General features: G+C 46.9%; 2 long non-coding RNA genes across 3 annotated transcripts; one reads left to right on the forward strand and one right to left on the reverse strand.

The window, feature by feature from the left end:
• Positions 1-1621: 1621 nt before the first annotated feature.
• LOC310669133 lies at positions 1622-6254 on the reverse strand. The gene is made up of 3 exons (XR_014507035.1): positions 6174-6254; positions 5383-5568; positions 1622-1642 (listed from the first exon to the last, which is right to left on the reverse strand). It is a non-coding gene; the product is annotated as an uncharacterized lncRNA (long non-coding RNA).
• A 447-nt stretch (positions 6255-6701) lies between these two features.
• Positions 6702-10134, forward strand: LOC310669130. Of its 2 annotated transcripts, none has more exons than XR_014507031.1 (3): positions 6702-6813; positions 7878-8667; positions 9810-10134. It is a non-coding gene; the product is annotated as an uncharacterized lncRNA (long non-coding RNA). The 2 variants fall into 2 exon arrangements; XR_014507032.1 differs by having other exon boundaries at positions 7878-7927; positions 8914-10134.
• The last annotated feature ends 458 nt before the right edge of the window (positions 10135-10592 follow it).

Genomic DNA, 10592 nt, shown 5'->3' on the forward strand with positions numbered 1-10592 from the left:
AATAGGTATAAAAGCTTCCCTGGGGGGTATGGACAGTTTCTGGGAAACTTAAGTTTTTATTTATGCATTAAAATGATGTTTATATATCACCGCTCAGGGCAATTGTTCACACAAAGCGGCATCATAGAGAATAACCACACAACACACAAAGCAATATACTAAGATTTAAACTGGCAGCATAACTCTTTAAAATTAGCAGTAAAACTTCATCAAGAAAAGTAACTTAATTAAAAGATTGGAATAATAGCATATTAAATGTATGTTCTCTTCTAACTCAGCTTGCGCAATGGGGGAAGAGCATCTAGAACTAAGGGGCAACCTCTGAGAAGGCCATGACTCTGGTACCAGTCAACCTAACACAGAAGCCTTATGAGGAACAGTTGAGGGAGCTGGGTATGTTTAGGTTGGAAAAGAGGAGACCGAGAGGAGATATGATAGCCATTGTCAAGTATTTGAAGGACTGTCACATGGAAGATGGAGCGAGCTTGTTTTCTCCTGCTCCGAAGGGTAGGACTCCACCAATGGCTTCAAGTTACAAGAAAGGAGATTCTCACCAAACATCAGGAAGAACTTTTTGACAGTAAGAGCTGTTCAACAGTGGAACTGACTGCCTCAGAAAGTTTTGGATTCTTGTTCCTTGGAGGCTTTTAAGCAGGGGTTGGATGTATGATCTAGTTGAGATTCCTGCACTGCAGAGGGTTGGAATAGATGACACTCAGGATCCTTTCCAACTCTACAATTTCATGATTCTACTGTTATGAAGTTGGGCTTTGGGGGGGGGAGGGAGTTGAGATCTTTCAAACCCCTGGACCCAGCAAGTATTAAAATATAAGACAGGCTAGCTTCCTGTGTTGAGGTGCTTGTCTGGGTGATGAGTCATTAAGAGAACAAAGGAAAGTGGGGTCTATGCTAGGCAGAAAATGGGTGGGGCCCCTCCCTCAACTTGCAAAAGTGAGGACAAAAGACAGAGTTTAGAGTTGAGTTATGTGACCTAGAAGCTGGATGAAAGGAAGAGAGACAGCCATAGCTGATTTCTGCTGGAATCCAAGACTGTGGCTATGGGAGAAACAAGTCCCTCTTGGGGTGTGAATGCTATGGGCCCCTCCATCATAGGCTCCACATATCGGTTGTATATGTGTAAACAAACCATATATCTTAAAGACACCACAGTCTTCGCTGAGCTTCATCCTTGAAGGAAATATGAACCTTGGGTAAGCACTAGAAAATTCCCAGACTCTTATACTGCTCAGAGATTGGGGCTCATAAGATGCAGATTACTTAGGCAAGGATTTAGAACAATTTAGGCAAAATATATAAAGCAGGTTTCGGAGTTTCTGTGCTATGGAATAACAACTGACCTTCCACAAGTATTCTGTTTTTATACTATAAATTGCCCATTGACGGAGCCAAGAAGAGGTGTGAATTAATGAACTGAAAAAAGAGTATCTTAACCCAGTAAAATTCCAGAGGTGAGACATCTATGCTGTCAGACTTCAGTCTTTCAAATTTCAGTGGCGCCGTGTGCAAGGTTAAAATTCAGCATGCTCCTGCCTCTCACCTTCTGCTCAATTCTGTCACTGTCACAGGGCTCTGTGGCGCCCTGTGCAGTGGAACTGATCATGCTGCCTCATGTCTGCCTCTGCTGCAAGAAGGATTACCGTATTTTTCGCTCTATAAGACGCACCAGACCACAAGACGCACCTAGTTTTTGGAGGAGGAAAACAAGAAAAAAATATTCTGAATCTCAAAAGCCAGAACAGCAAGAGGGATCGCTGCGCAGTGAAAGCAGCGACCCCTCTTGCTGTTCTGGCTTCTGGGATAGCTGCACAGCCTGCATTCGCTCCATAAGACGCACAGACATTTCCCCTTACTTTTTCGGAGGGAAAAAGTGAGTCTTATAGAGCAAAAAATACGGTAAGTATGCCTGCTCAAGGCCACAGCATAGTCCCTGGCTATGCGAGCAGCTGTAGACAAATAATAATAATAATAATAATAATATTTTTTGTTTATACTCCGCCTTCCCTAGCCAAGGCCGGGCTCAGAGCGGCTTACAAGCAATAATAAAAACAAGTTGAATGATTACAACTTAAAAACAAAATTAAAATACAACATTAAAATATTGAAACATTAAAATATTAAAATGTAGCCTCATCGCAGGAGAAGGAAAAGAAAAACGAAAGAGAGGGAGAGAATAAAATTGGCTCCAAGCCAAAGGCCAGGCAGAACAACTCTGTCTTACAGGCCCTGCAGAAAGAAATCAGATCCTGCAGGGCCCTGGTCTCATGAGGCAGAGCGCTCCACCAGACCGGAGCCAGAGTTGAAAAGGCCCTGGCTCAGGTTGAAGCCAATCTAACTTCCTTAGGGCCTGGGACCTCTAGGGTGTTGCTATATGTGGACCTTGAGGCTCTCTGTGGGGCATACCGGGAGAGGCAGTCCCGTAGGTACAAGGGTCCTAGGCCGTGAAGGGCTTTAAAGGTCAAAAGCAGCACCTTAAATCTGACCCTGTACTCCACCGGGAGCCGGTGCAGCTAGAAAAGCACTAGGTGAATATGCTCCCATGGCAGAGACCCCGTGAGGAGCCTCGCTGCAGCATTCTACACCCGCTGGAGTTTCTGGGACAGATTCAAGGGCAGCCCCGCGTAGAGCGAACTGCAGTAGTCAAGCCTGGAGATGACTGTCGCATGGATCACTGTGGCCAGGTCGGGGCGGGAAAGGTAAGGGACCAACTGCTTGATGCGGCGAAGGTGGAAAAATGTCGCATTGACTGTTGCTGTAACTTGCGCCTCCATGGAAAGGGAAGCATCAAGGATTACACCAAACTCTTAACGGAAGGCAATGGCACTAACTGGGCATTAGTGGCAAAGGGCCACATCTCAAGAGTAGAGCATCTGCTTTGCATGCAGAAGGCTCCCGGTTCAGTCCCTAGCATCTCCAGGTTGGGCTGGGAGACACCTCTGTCTGAAACCCTGGACAGCTGCTGCCGGTGAGTGCAGGCAGCTCTGGGCTAGAGCAGGACCAATAGTCCAGCTTAGTGTAATGCAGGTTCCTATGTCTCTACCCTGTCCCAGCCGAGAGAGCGGTGGCAGGAGGCTGAGATGACCAACTCTAGCAGGGGCATGCAGGACTGCCCTGGGAAGGTGGGTGTGAATAGGGGCGACTGTCCCAGGCCCCACGCTTTGGCCACCCCTGCTTGTCACTGGTGGCACAGACAGTAGCCCAAACTTCCTGGCTGGTCTTGCTGTCTCCTACCCAACTGGATAACCTCTCAAACCCCTCACTTAGAATCATAGAATCATAGAATCATAGAGTTGGAAGAGACCACAAGGGCCATCGAGTCCAACCCCCTGCCAAGCAGGAAACACCATCAGAGCACTCCTGACATATGGTTGTCAAGCCTCTGCTTAAAGACCTCCAAAGAAGGAGACTCCACCACACTCCTTGGCAGCAAATTCCACTGTCGAACAGCTCTTACTGTCAGGAAGTTCTTCCTAATGTTTAGGTGGAATCTTCTTTCTTGTAGTTTGGATCCATTGCTCCGTGTCCGCTTCCCTGGAGCAGCAGAAAACAACCTTTCTCCCTCCTCTATGTGACATCCTTTTATATATTTGAACATGGCTATCATATCCCCCCTTAACCTCCTCTTCTCCAGGCTAAACATGCCCAGCTCCCTTAGCCGTTCCTCATAAGGCATCGTTTCCAGGCCTTTGACCATTTTGGTTGCCTTCCTCTGGACACGTTCCAGTTTGTCAGTGTCCTTCTTGAACTGTGGTGCCCAGAACTGGACACAGTACTCCAGGTGAGGTCTGACCAGAGCAGAATACAGTGGCACTATTACTTCCCTTGATCTAGATGCTATACTCCTATTGATGCAGCCCAGAATTGCATTGGCTTTTTTAGCTGCCGCGTCACACTGTTGGCTCATGTCAAGTTTGTGGTCAACCAAGACTCCTAGATCCTTTTCACATGTACTGCTCTCAAGCCAGGTGTCACCCATCTTGTATTTGTGCCTCTCATTTTTTTTGCCCAAGTGCAATACTTTACATTTCTCCCAGTTAAAATTCATCTTGTTTGTTTTGGCCCAGTTCTCTAATCTGTCAAGGTCGTTTTGAAGTGTGATCCTGTCCTCTGGGGTGTTAGCCACCCCTCCCAGTTTGGTGTCATCTGCAAATTTGATCAGGATGCCCTTGAGTCCATCATCCAAGTCGTTGATAAAGATGTTGAATAAGACCGGGCCCAAGACAGAACCCTGTGGCACCCCACTAGTCACTCTTCTCCAGGATGAGAAGTTGGGCGGAGGCAGCAGCAGCAAAAGAAACGAGATTAAGAAAGGAGGGAATAGGCCACCGGAGCTAAAGTGGCTGCAAAAAACAAGAAATTTCAAGTTAGCAAGTGAAGGACACAGAGAGGAAGGCCACTGGCACTTTTTGCAGCTGCAAACAACAACGCTAATAAAGCCAAGGAGAGAACAGGGAGAGGGAGCCCAACAGTGTTAAACCGGGTGCAAAAAATGGCACAAAGTAAGACAGGGGAAGGAAAATGGGGAGATATTGGCCACCAGTGCTAAAGCCAAAAGCCAAAAACTAAATTGGGGGAGGAGGGACTATCAGCATGGAGAGGAGGCAGGATGGCAGAGGCAGAGGGAGATGAAAGCAATGGTGCACCCCACTGTTTGATTAGCCTTGCACCCTCTTAGGCAGGAGTTGGCAAGGTTTATCTTGCCTGGGCTGGATCGGTCCCGCAGAGATCCCTCCATGGGCCGGATCGTGCATGTGTGCGTGTAGGAGTGAGCATGCCGGTGATTTTCAGCATCTGCGCGTGTGCAGATGCGATTTCTAGTGCCGAGGAAGCAAGTCCCTGCACCGTGCTGTGTCGGTTCAGTGCAGTGCGTGAGTGGGCAACTCGGTTCAGGGGCAGCTTGTGGGCCGGTCAAACGACCTCCACGGGCTGCTTCTGGCCCAAGGGCCTTAGGTTGCTGACCCTTGCTCTCAGGGATAGCTCTGGAGACATGATATGTCACGCAAGCCGTGTTCAGAGCCTTGAGGTTGATGCCAGAGTTGGATGCAGGAGCTGAGGATGGAAGGTTCCAGGGTAACCCACAAAGTCAAAGGCCAGCCTGGAATTAATGCTGGAATCTCATTCCTAGGGAAGAGCAAGAGCAGAAGGCCAGTGGCGGTAGCAGCCAAGCTCATCTTGTTATAGGGCCATCATCCTAGTGGCGCAGCAATAAAGCTGCTAGGACATTTGCAAAGCTAAGCAGGGTCCGGTATGGTTTCAAATGGGGTGGGCAACTGTGTGTTGAGAATCCTGCATTGCAGTGGGTTGGACTAGATGACCCTCGGGGTCTTTTCCAGTTCTACAATTCTATGATTCTATTATTCTTACCTTGCTCATTGCTTACAGCATCGGTCGCTTCTTGTACATTGTGTTTTCTCCCTCCAGGTGGTCTTCTCCCTTCTCCAAAATACACCCTTCCTCCAAAGTACCGTAGACCCCTAATGAGAGAGCCTTCTGGTAGCTACTGACTCTGGGCTTCCTCCCTGTCATCATTGGCCCATGACAGGGACTTTTCTTTTTTTAAAAAAATAACAATTTTATTTATATAATTTATTTTACAACATACAAAAAAACCCCAACTTTAAAAGCAAAAGGTTTATCATATATCTCTTACTTCGACTCCCCTCCCCCCTTCTGCAATTCCTTGTTTTTATAATATTTTACTGCATTTCCAAATTAAACCAAATTATCATTTTCCCCTGTGTTCCATAGAATTCCCCTCACAACTGCTGCATGTTTTTATATTAAACCTGCTAATGCCTTAATTTGTTTATAATAATTTTGTATGTATTCTATAAATGATTTCCATTCTTTCTTAAAAACTTGATCATTTTGATTTCTTATTCTTTTGGTAACTTTCGCCATTTCTGCATAGTTGTTTCTGTAACCATTCCTCTTTTGTTGGGACGTTTTCTGCTTTCCATCTTTGGGCAAAGATCATCCAGGAGACCATGGCTGCATACATAAATACATTTCTATATTGTCTAGGTAATTCTCATAATTCTCAAAAGAAAAGCCTCCGGTTTTTTTGTTTTGCAAAAGTTATCTTAAACACGACGGGGACTTTTCAGTGGTGGCTCCCCATTTGCGGAATGGCTTCCCTATTGAGGTGCATGCACCTGTGTCCATCAATATTAACTTCCAGGAATTTTTTTAAAAAAACACATCCCTGCACTATTCCTGGCCACCCCAAAGATCACTGAATCCAAGAATGTTTTTGAAGGGCAACTGCTTTTAGAAGTACGTCTTCTTCTTCAGACTGCTTTAATTGTTTTAGGGTGCATTTGTTTTTATCCTGTTTTTATCCTCACGCAAGTCACTGAGAGACAGTGATTGGCCCAAGGCCAACTTTTGGGTTTGACAAGTTCCCTCACGCAGCAAGGACTACAGTTCCCAGCATCCCCCAGCACGCCCATTGAGCCTCCAGCTTCCCTTTTGTACCGCTGCGCATGCTGGGTAACGCAGTCCGCTTAAAAGCAGCTCTTTGAAGTCAGCGCAGGGCTGCCGGAAGTAGCCCCTTGCAGCGGCATGCTGGGTATTGTAGTCCGTCTGAACCGTTAATCGCCATGGGAACTGCAAGCCGTGATGCCCTTCTGCCGTCTTATGCTTTGGTTGTCCCTGCCGCCAAGGGAGCAGGTGGCTGGGCCTCTTAGAAGGCCTGACTGGGGTCTTAAAAAGGAAGCAGTGGCGGAGAGAAAAGGTCCTCAAAGAAGCGCAAAGAGCAATATCCCGCGTTATGCCTCAGGAACTCCGCGCAAGGTGTGCTGGGAATTGTAGTCTTTTCCATACCTGCCATGCTCTTAATACTGAAGTACTGTATTAATTGGAAGTAAATTTCATGGAGCGCCCTGGTTCCCAGAACACGTGCATAGCCAGTTGTTTATCTTTGCACAGGACTCTTTGTCCTATATTACTTACTACTACAGGATTCTTTCTCCTAACTTTAACATTCATTCATTCATTCTCTGCCTTTTCCCCTAATAGAGACTCCAGACTTCTTACAGCTAAAAATGAGAGCAGCTTAAAACATAGGGGGAAAAGGTCTCATTAAAAACAATGTAACACACACATTTTTTTAGACACCTCTGCTATTGTGCCCATTTGAGAGGTGCCGGAACTGAGTTCTGGCAAGTTCCGGCTGAAAAAACCCCAACTTCATATAGTGGTACCTCGGGTTACATATGCTTCAGGTTACATATGCTTCAGGTTACAACTCCGCTAACCCAGAAATATTACCTCGGGTTAAGAACTTTGCTTCAGGATGAGAACAAAAATCGCGCAGCAGCGATTTTTCTTAACCTGAAGTGGTGCTTCAGGTTAAGAACAGACCTCCAGAACGAATTAAGTTCTTAACCCAAGGTACCACTGTATATACAATATCAAACAAATTGATAGAATTATATATAGGGGTGCATGAGGCGATAGTGGGGGGGGGGTAGTTCCTCTGGTGGGGGACACATCATGCTCCTTCTAGGGTGGTTTGTCCACTTTTGGTCCCCACCCTGCACTCATCTCTCAGCTGGGGCTCCCAAAAGCTGTCCGCGTAAGACAGCGGCAGTGCCTCATAAAACTGCTTCAACTGGCCAGTTAAACCAAGTGAGGGTAGCTCTCAAACCCTTGGTGAGTTAGGGACTTCCCCTGCATGTGAAGACAGCTTCTGGTAGACTGAGTAGATGAAACCAGTAGTGGGTCCAATGGTCAAGGGATTGGTTCCTTGCATGTGCTGCAGAGGGAAGTGAGGGGCAATTTGAGTTCATCAACCTGAGAAGGTAGCTCATCTAGGAGAAGAAAAGCTCTGATCCTAAGCCTCTTTTGCCTTGCAGGATATCTTCAGGAGTAGAAGTAATCCCTACACAAATCTGGAGTCCGTAAGGTAGTTGGATGTCTTCTTTTACGCCTCTTTTGAGATTCCCACATTGCAGAGGACTGGACTAAGGGTCTCTCGGGGTCCCTTCCAACTCTACAATTCCATGATTCTGTGATTTCTCATGGCAACTCCTGCAGCCAAGCTAGTGCCATACATACTGCTTTGGACCACATCAGTGAGGCCAAGAGGGGGTCTTGTCATCTGGGCAGCCTTCATGCACACTGCCCAGGCTTGCACCTCAGAGAGGTTACGTTGGTGCTGCTAATGCAGCGGATAGACTTCAGTCCTGGAGGTGCATTCTATTGCGTTTTGAAACAGACTGATGCCAACTACCTCATAATGGGAGGGCAATGCCTCCCATTTTACAAGATAATCCAGTTCAGAAGAAAATATTATGTTAATCTCAGGGGAAAGCACTGCATCCCATGGGTCCAAAATGCCAGCTGAGAAAAATACAGGAACTTAATGTGTTGAACCAAAGAGGAAGATGTTATCTGGAAGGTCTGCAGGTGCCATCTTGGTAGTCAAGATAACCCCAAAACTAATTGGTAGTTGTATGACTGAGCTCATATTTGTTTATGTACTCACCTGATTGATGTCGGCTAATTGGCTCCCTTATCTTTTGATGTTGGGATGCTTGGCTCTAGGCCCAGAGAGGAGAGAAGCTTTGGACAGCTGTGGGTGAGAAAAAGCTAGAGTAAACCCTGTACAAATCTGGAGCCCCTAAGATAATTGGATAGTGCCTTGTATGCCTCCTTCTGGCAACTTCAGTGCAGCCAGGCTGGTGCCAAACAAAGTAGCTGTAACCATGGATTTGGTTGTTTTGGGGCTGAACTCCAAGGCCTTGTGGGCAAATCTTGCTGAGCTTCCTGTCACTCACCTTCCTGGCTATGCAGACACTCCTGACTTGGTCACCCAGCTCAGGCCTTGAGTGTCAAGAATCTCCCCAGGCTGCTAGAGTAACTGTGTTTCTGTTTCCATTTGTGTTTCAGATATCCAGGAGTGTTATGAGCTGAACTTGTTCTCTGCTTGAAAGCAGGATGGGGCCATGGATCTGGAGCCTGGCACTATCCAAGAACGTGGGTAATGCCAGCAAAGAGTGATACTTGGAGAATTGTGACCATAACAGATACGGCCTGCAGATGAGAAGGTTTAAAATACCATAGATTGCTGAATTAGCCAAAGGCTTGTCACTTAAAGGTAACAAAGGTTACCTTTGGAGAGAGTATGCCAAAACCAGGGAGCCATGACAGAAAAGGCTCAGTGTGGCTGCCCTCCAGACCTTTTGCAAGGAGGGCACATGAAGACAGGCTTCAGAAGATAATTGCGGGGTGTAGGACAGTTCCTTTGGGGAGAGGGAGTCCTTGAGGCATTGGAGTCTTGAGCCATTTACGGCTTTATAGGTCAAAACCAGCACTTTGAATTGGCCCTGAAACTAATTGGCAACGAGTGCTATCTGGCCAGGATTGGTGTTGCCTGCTCAAACAGTCTAGTCAGCTGGCTACCGAATTCTGCACCAGCTGAAGTTTCCAAACCATCTTCAGACGCAGCCCTATGTATATTGTGTTGCAGTAATCTAGCCTAGAGGCTTCCAGAGTGTAGACAACAGAAGTTAGGCGGTCCCTGTCCGGATAGGGGCATAGCTGGGCTACCAGCTGAAGCTGATGGAAGGTACTTGGCACCACTCAGGCCACCTGAGCCTTGAGCAACAGGAGTGGATCTAGAGGTACATCCAAACTGCGTACCAGCTCCTTCAGAAGGAATGTAGCCACATGAAGGGCAGGCCACTTTCCATCCATCAGTTCTAGGGACCCACCCACTAACATATATGTATAGTTACATATAATCATCATAATGGTGACAAGGGACTTGTGTCCTCTCCTTCCAGCTGCATTTGGATCACCCAGAGTCTGATAATAAGTACTGTTGTATGTAAGTCACCTGGAAACCAGGGCCAGCCAAATGCTACTTTCAAGACTTTGTCCTCATCTTAGGGTTGGAAACACTGTAATACAGAGCTGGATTGCCTTGATTGTGTGACATATTTGCTAAGAACATCATGGTGATTAAAATAGAGATACTCCTTCAGAAATTACTGTAGTTTGCCTGCCTCTTCTTTAGCTAGAGCTAATGTCAAAGGCAAATTCCACCCCTGCTCCTCATCATCAGGGCCGGATTTAGGTTTGATGAGGCCCTAAGCTACTGAAGGTAATGGGGCCCTTTATATGTCCAGCTGTCTTTGTCACTGTTTTTTGTGTTGAATATATGCTATATGGTAATTTATGGACCTAATAGGTATCTAAAGCCATTTGCACATAACAAAATATGTACTGTATTTTTCGCCCTATAAGACACACTTCCCCCCCTCCAAAAATGAAGGGGAAATGTATGTGCGTCTTATGGGGCGAATGCAGGCTTCTTGGCTTCAGCAATAGCAACGCAAAGCCTCCGAAGCCTGCGCTCCAGAGGCTTCCTGTTGCTTCTGCTGAAGCCAGGAGAGTCTGCTCTTTGAGGCTGGCTGTGGGGGAAAGCAGCGCTTCCCCCATCGCCAGCCCCAGAGGATGGGGGGCAGCGGGAAGGCGCGCAATGCCTTCCTGCTACTCTCCAACCCGGCTTGGAGGCTGGCAATGGTGGAAAGCAGGCTTTTCCCCAAGGAGGGAGAAGGGACTGA

Source organism: Podarcis tiliguerta (assembly GCF_965153285.1).
Source record: "Podarcis tiliguerta genome assembly, chromosome: Z".
Taxonomy (NCBI): domain Eukaryota; kingdom Metazoa; phylum Chordata; class Lepidosauria; order Squamata; family Lacertidae; genus Podarcis; species Podarcis tiliguerta.